Here is an 8,241-nt window from a genome sequence, read left to right on the forward strand (position 1 = left end):
TATCTATCTATCTATCTATCTATCTATCTATCTATCTATCTATCTATATTTCTATCTCTATATCTATTATATATATATATACATATATATATACATATACATACATACATACATACATACATATAATTTTTCCTTCCAACTGCCCTAATACTGACAAAGGTCTCATGAGTTACAAATATCACCTTTCCATGTAGGAATGTAAACAGTTCAACCTTAACAAGTCCCTTATGATTTCTCTTTCCTGTTCACCTCTTCATGCTTCTCTTGAGTCTTCTATTTGAAAGTCAAATTTTCTATTCAGCTCTGGTCTTTTCATCAAGAATGCTTGAAAGTCCTCTATTTCACTAAATGTCCATTTTTTCCCCTGAAGGATTATACTCAGTTTTGCTGGATAGGTGATTTTTGGTTGTAATCCTATCTCCTTTGCTCTCCAGAATATTATATTCCATGCCCTGTGGTCCTTTAATGTAGAAGCTGCTAAATCTTGTGTTATCCTGATTGTGTTTCCACAATACTTGAATTGTTTCTTTCTGGCTGCTTGCAATATTTTCTCCTTGACCTGGGAACTCTGGAATTTGGCTACAATATTCCTAGAAATTTTCCTTTAGGTATGTCTTTCAGGTGGTGATCAGTGGATTCTTTTAATTTCTATTTTGCCCTCTGGCTCTAGAATATCAGGACAGTTTTTCTTGATAATTTCTTGAAAGATGATGTTTATGCTCTTTTTTTGATCATAGTTTTCAGATAGTCCAATAATTTTTAAATTCTTTCTCCTGGATCTATTTTCCAGGTGAGTTGTTTTTCCAATGAGATATTTCACATTGTCTTCTGTTGTTTTTTTTTTTCATTCTTTTGGTTTTGTTTTACAATGTCTTGATTTCTCATAAACTCACTAACTTCCATTTGCTCCATTCTAATTTTTAAAGAAGTATTTTCTTCAGTGAGCTTTTGGACTTCCTTTTCCATTTGGCCAATTCTGCTTTTTAGGGCATTTTTCTCCTCATTGGCTTTTTGGACCTCTTTTGCCTTTTCAGTTAGGCTATTTTTTAAGGTGTTATTTTCTTCAGTATTTTTTGGGTCTCCTTTAGCAAACTGTTGATTTGTTTTACATGATTTTCTTGCATTGCTCTCATTTCTCTTCTGTTTTTCCTCTACTTCTCTTACTTGCTTCTCAAAATCCTTTTAGAGTTCTTTCATGGCCTGGGACCAATTATTACTTTTCTTGGAGGCTTTAGGCATAGGAACTTTGACTTTGTTGTCTTCTTCTGGTTGTATGTTTCGATCTTCTTTGTCACCAAAGAAAGATTTTATGGTCGGACTTTTTTTTTTTGCACAGTTTGCTCATGATCACAGCTAGTTATTTGAGTTATAAACTCTTTCTTAAGGTAGGGGTCTGCTTCCAGTGTGGAGAATGTACTGTCCCAAGCTTCAGGGGTTTTATGCAGCTGTTTTCAGGGATACTTCTAGGGACCTGTAAATTTTCAGTTCTTCCAAGGTGGTAGTATCAAGGGAGAGGTGTTTGCTCCTTTCCTGGTCTGTGTTCTAGTCTATGAGTGACCACAAACACTCTTTTCTGCCTTGGAACTATGAAGAGGATTCCCTCTCCACCACCACTACAAGCTCCACCATGCCAGCACTCCTCCTTGCCCCAGGACCGCCACCCAGAACTGTGACCCAGATCCAAGCACAGGTAAAGCAAGAGAATCCTGCCTCAGCACCAGCAAAGACATCCCTGCAATCCCCTCTGAACAGCCACTCAATTCCCCCTCCATCTGTAGGCTGAGAGCTCCAGGGACTGAGCTTCTCTCTCACCATAGTCACAGACTTTTCCTACTGACCTTCTAAGTTCTCTTTGGTGTTCATGGGTTGAGAAGTCTGGTAACCACCACTGCTGCCCATGATATAGTCCTCTAAGGCCTGCTCCAGTTTCACTGAGGCATGTTTTGCCTACATGCCCACACTAAACTGTGTTCCTCTCCCAGCCCTGCATGATAGACCTTTCCAATCAACCATCCAGGTTGTCTTGGGCTGGAAGTTTGTTTCCAATCAACCATGCAAGTTGTCTTGGGCCAGAAGTTTGTTTCACTCTGTCTTTTTGTGGGTTCTGCTGCTCTAGAATTTGTTTGGAGCCATTTTTTACAGGTATTTGGAGGGGTTTGGGGGAGAGCTCAAGCAAGTCACTGCTTTTACCCTGCCATCTTGGTTCCATTCCCCTCAGAATTGTTTTAATTTGCATTTTTCTAATCAAGAGTGATTAAGAGTGTTTTTTTCTATGACTACAGATAGTTTTGATTTCTTCTTCTGAAAATTGTTCATATCTTTTGATTATTTATCAATTGGGAAATGGCGTTATTTTTATAAATTTGACTGAGTTCTCTACTCAGTATATATTTGAGAAATGAGGTCTTTATTTTTTTATATTACTTCATTTTCTGTTCTACCTTTTAGCAAAATGTAGTTTCCCTGATTTTCACTTTTAATTAGGTCTATTTTTGCTTTTGCTTTGTCCAAGGTCATAATTGCTATCCATACTATTTTTACTTCAGCTGAAGCATATTAGATTCTGCTCTAGCCCTTTATTTTAATTCTGTGTGTGAGTCTTTCTGTTTCAAATGTTTCTCTTGTTAAAAAATAAACATATATACTGTAGTTTTCTAGTTTCTAATCCATTCTGTTATCTGTTTCTGTTTTATGGGTGAGCTCACTCCATTCATATTCATAGTTATGATTACTAACTCTGTATTTCCCTTTATCTCATTTTTTCTATTTCTTCTCTCTCTCTCTCTCTCTTTTTCTCTCTTTCTCTTTCTCTCTTCTTCCTCCTCCTCCTTCTTCTCCTCCTCCTTCTCCTCAAAAGTCTATTTTGCTTTTAATCATTGCCTCCCTTAATTCACCCTCCTCTTTATAATCTCCCCCTTTCTCTTATCCCCTTCCCCTCATTTTCCCCTATTGGGTAAGTTACATTTCTATACCCAACTGAGTGTGTAGGTTATTCCTTCTTTGAACCAAATCTGATGAGAGTGAAATCCAAGCATTGTCTGCCACCACCACCCACTTTCTCCTCCTTTGTAAAAGCTCTTTCTTGCATGCCTCTTTTACGTGAGAAAATTTCCCCCATTTTACCTCTTCCTTTCCTAATGCATCCCTCTTTCCCTCCCCTTAATTTTTTTTGAGATAATTTCTACATAATCAACTAACACTCTTACCCTCTGTCTGTGTTAACATCTTTTAACTGCCCTGATAAGAATAAAGTCTCTAGGAGTTAGATATATCATCTTCCCATATAGGAACTTTATTGAGTCTCTTATGATTACTCTGTCACATTTGTCTGTTTATACTTCCCTTGAATCTTCTGTTTGGCTGTCAAATATTCTATTCAGCTCTGGTCTTTTCATCAGAAATTCTTGAAAGTTCTCTATTTCATTAAATAGCTATTTTTCCCCTGAAGGATTACACTCAGTTTTGCTGAGTAGGTGATTCTTGGTTGTAATCCTAGGTCCTTGGCCTTCTGGAATATTATATTCCAAGCCCTGCACTCCTTTAATGTAGTGGTCACAAAATCTTGTGTGATCATGACCATGGGTCCACAATATTTGAATGATTTCTTTCTGACTGCTTGAATTATTTTCTCTTTGACCTGGGAGTTCTGGAATTTGGCTATAATATTCTCAGAAGTTTTCATTTTGGGATCTCTTTTGGGAGTAATTGGTGGGTTCTTTCAATTTCTGTTCTACCTTCTGGATATGTTACCACAGCATTTTTCTTTGAAAATTTCTTGAAAGATGATGTGTAGGCTCTTTTTTTATATCATAGCTTTCAGATAGTCCAATAATTCTTAAATTATCTTTTCTGGATCAATTTTCCAGGTCATTTTTCCATTGAGGTGTTTCACCTTTTCTTCTTTTTTTTTTTCATCCTTTTGACCTTGTTTTATTTTTCTGGTTGTTTCATGGAGTCATTAGATTCCATTTGCCCAATTATAATTTTTAAGGAATTATTTTTTCAGTGAGCTCTTACACCTCTTTTTCTATTTGGCCAATTCTTCTTTTTAAGGTGTTCTTTATTTTCAGTGAATTTTTGTACCTCCTTTTCATTTGACCTATTCGGCTTTTTAAAGCGTTCCTTTCTTCAGTGAATATTTGTGACTCTTTTACCATTAGGCCAATTTATTTTTTTAAAGTATTGTTTTCTTCAGTATTTTTGAGCCTCTTTTACCAAGCTGTTAATTCTCTTTTTGTAATTTCCTTGTATCACTCTCATTCCTTTTCCTGATTTGTTTCCTCTACTATTATCTCTTTCTTAAACTCTTCCAGGAATTCTTGTGGGGCTTGAGTCCACTTAACATTTTTCTTTGAAGTTGTGTTTGTAGCTGTTTTCACATTGGTGTCTTCTGAGTTTATGTATTGGTCTTTCCTACCACTGTAGTAGCTTTTTACAGTCAAATTCTCTTTGTTGTTGTTGTTGTTGTTATTGTTGTTCTCTCATTTTTCAAACCTATTTCTTGACTTTGAACCTTATGTTAAACTTGCGTTCTGCTCACCTGGGGGTAGTAGGCACTGTCCCAAGCTTCAGGTCTTTTCATGTTCCTATTTTCAGAGATAGTTCTAGGGTTCTGCAGGTTTTTGATGTTTCCAAGGTGTTATTATCCTGGAAGAGGTGTGATCACTGCCCTCCTTGTTTGCTCTCTATTTTTAATCAAGAAAAGACCCATGGTTCCTTGCACCTGCGTGTGCTATTGCTCCTCTCTGCTTTGGTACTATGACCAAGGTCCCTGCTGCTTTTTGGCAAACCCTGAGCACTTCTCTCTGCCCTGGAACTTCAACTCAGAATTGTGAAAGGTCAATGGAGTTGCCAATCAACACCAGCTGTGCCCAGTGCCTGCAAATGATCCTCTATAATCTCTTTCTGAGGAGTCTGACTTCTTACCACCTCTGAGCTAAGAGCTCCTGAAGCTGCTGCTTCTTCTGTGGCCCCTGTTGCCACCTCTACATTAGAGGGGGTTTGGAGGTGCTCCAGACAGACCTCCGCTAGACCTCTATCTCAGTGTTACAGACTTCTTCTGCCTACCTCTTAGGTTTTCTTAGATCAGGAAAATATCTTGCTACAACTTTTTGTTGTCTCTGCCACTCCAAAATTTTATTTGAGTGTCATTTTAAAGTTATTTGGAGGGAGATGTTTGGAACTCCTATTCTCTTACAGAGTTCTACTCTGGCAAAAAAAAAATACCTTCTAGTATCCTTGAACCTTCATTAGGACACAAGTGTTCCAAAGTGAAACTCTCTTTAATTTTTTTTTTTATCTTTCTGTCATCAGTATCAGATTATCCTCATTGATTAGCACTGGAGAGATTTCAAAGATGCTAGTCAATTACAGGATGTCCCAAAAGTCTTAATATGGTTTTAAGCTATTAAAGCTTGTACTTGTGAAGCCATGTACTTGTATCTAGTGGGTCAAGTGAATCAAAAAAGTAGAAGAAACTGAAGTAGTATTTAGGAACTTTTTCTCCCTTCTACCTGCACCACACCTCTTAAATTGCCTGATTAGTTTCTTAGCTATTGTGTGTAGTGGTTGCTTTTTGGCAGGAAGTAGATACAGATTCCTAGAACTTAGAATTAACCTTTAAAGTGGTTCTCTACCTGAAGATGCACAGGTTCCCACTGTTATAGACTTCAAAGTGATGGCTGATCAACTGAGTCTGCAATGGATAGAGAAAAGATATTTAATAAAATCAACTACCGTTTAGGGTTTTTTGGCTTACAAAACACTCTTCTCACAACAGCCTTGTGAGGTCAGTAGTGTAAGCTTTATTATCCTTATTTTAGGGATATGGATATTCCATATGCAGTGTTCTTTCCATCATATTCCACAATTATCCATTTGTAAGTCTCCAAAACCATGGCTGTAGGCTATTGTGTATAAATTGTTGCAAATTTTTTTTTTTTTTTGCAAATCAATGAGTTTTAGCAAGTGTATTTTTTTAGCAATATAATTCATTGAAGCAAATCAGCAACTCTTCTGTGGTTTAGAACCACAGACCAGAGGAAAGACTAAGTGACTTGCCAATTGTCACTTAACTAGTATGTATCATAGACAATATTTGAGACTAAGTATTGAAACTTGAAAGCCAACTTCTCTCTAGAATACACTACTTTTCACTGGAATGGACAATTCATTATGGTCTTGCTATGATAAAAATGTTATGTAAACCTTAAAGAAATATAGAAATGGGAATTATGAACAGAGACCTGGATCTTAAGAGATTTTTCTATCTTCAGTCATAGCAGAAAGGGGAAAATAGAAATCCTGACCTTGGAAAATTTGATAGGCTGGCATAGAATAGTAAAGGAGACTGAGCAATTTCTCTTTTAAGTTTCAATTTTCCTGTTTTTAAAATGGGAAGAATAATGCATCATCTACCTTATACAGTTGTGGTAAGGAAAATTATTTGTAAATCTAATCTGTGTCTAATGCATTAACTATATATTGTTGGATTCAGGGTAGAGGTTCAGCTCATCTGAATAGCACAGTATATGTGCTAGTGGCCATTTGTGCACAAAACAAAACAGAAACAGTAGAAGGCAAAAGGAAGAAAATTATCTGAGCTTATTTTTTTGTTCCTCTGATTTTTTGTACATTCAAATATTTAAGTAATTCTTTCTGTTAACATTTGTTGATACAAAGCAAAGAAGACAGCATCAAGCTTTGGACTCCGAATTGACTTGGAGCAATGTAAAAAGCCTTCTTCAGATTTTACTACTTTCTCATAACATCTAGTAGTAGTAGCCTCAGTTCATACTCTTCCCCACATATCCAATGATCACCAAATTTGACATTGTATAAGGGCAGTTGGTGGTGTAAGAAGTAGAGTGCCAGGCCTGGAGTCAGGAAGATTCTAAATTCCTGAGTTCAATAAGTGCCTAAGGCACTTATTAGCTGTGTGACTCCGGACAAGTCACTTAACCTTTTTTGCTTCAGTTTTCTTATATGTAAAATGAGCTGAAGAAGGAAATAGAAAACCACTCCAATATCCTTGCCAAGAAAACCCAAAATGGGGTAACAAATAGTCAGATATGACTGAAAAGCAAATCAACAAAAGATTGTAGGGGGTAAGTTGGGGCAGGGCCAACAGAACTTTAACTTCTACAAGTTTTTGTACAATATATCATATTTTCCATTCTTTATCCTTCAGTCCCTTCAAATTAGAGATGCACCTGCCATGGTCTCCACTGTTCTATAGTTCTGTTAATAATGTATACATTGGCATATGGTTGTGATTCAGGTGTTTTGCAACTTCACATGCTGACTTTTCTCCAAGAGTGTAAGTGAATTGATAGTGCTTTCTAGAGAACACCTGCATGGAAATGTAACTATATTAAGGCCTTTTCCACTTTAACTGAAGAATCCTCTAAAAGTGTTCTCCCTCCCCTTTCCCCCCTACCAATCTAGGTCAGCATTCATATGCGGTATCCAAGAAGAAAACAGCACCTTCTTAAAACAAAGATTATTTTGTTCTCCAATAAAAAGCAAGTATCAAGGCAGTTCCCCTAGGCCTTAATCAAACTAATTAGAGACTACAAAAAATCTCCTTAAGATACTTTGGTTGTTCTTTTTTCTCCTTATCTATGAATTCACCATTTTACTTTATATCTATAAACTGCTGAGAATAGTATTTCCTTGTTCCAAAATTAAGACAATGATCAGTTCAGCCCAAGCGAAGGAGATTTTCGTAGCCCCCTAGTTTTTTATAGATACATGTTTTTTGTTCTAACAGAAATAAGAAACACCAGGCCTCCCAATGCCTTCTTGCTAACCCATTCAGCCATTCCCTGCCGTAGATTCCTTGGGAACAAGAAAACAAATGAAACATTTTTAATGCAAGTTAGTGATAGTAACTTTTTAAACATATTCCCCTACCCAACCACCCCCATCTCTACTATTGATCTGAAACTGTAGCCAGTAGAAAGCAACATCTGGGGCTGTAACCCTCTCTGAGACCCCTGGGAGCTACCGTCTGCCCCATCTCCATTTGGGAAGTTAATTACTACTCTTTTCCTTCCCCCATTCTCTCTTCCACTGGTAGATCCGAGATCTCAATAATCATATAGTTTGTGGAGACTCAATTTAGGATACAGACCTGAGAGAAAGCCTCATCTAACCTCCACTCATCTTGACACCTCTACTGGTGACAAAGAATATCCTTCAATAAACCTCTTAGATTCATAGGTTTAAAGTGGGCAAAGG

Source organism: Vombatus ursinus, unplaced genomic scaffold (genome assembly GCF_900497805.2).
Source record: "Vombatus ursinus unplaced genomic scaffold, bare-nosed wombat genome assembly UNPS02014448.1, whole genome shotgun sequence".
NCBI lineage: Eukaryota > Metazoa > Chordata > Mammalia > Diprotodontia > Vombatidae > Vombatus > Vombatus ursinus.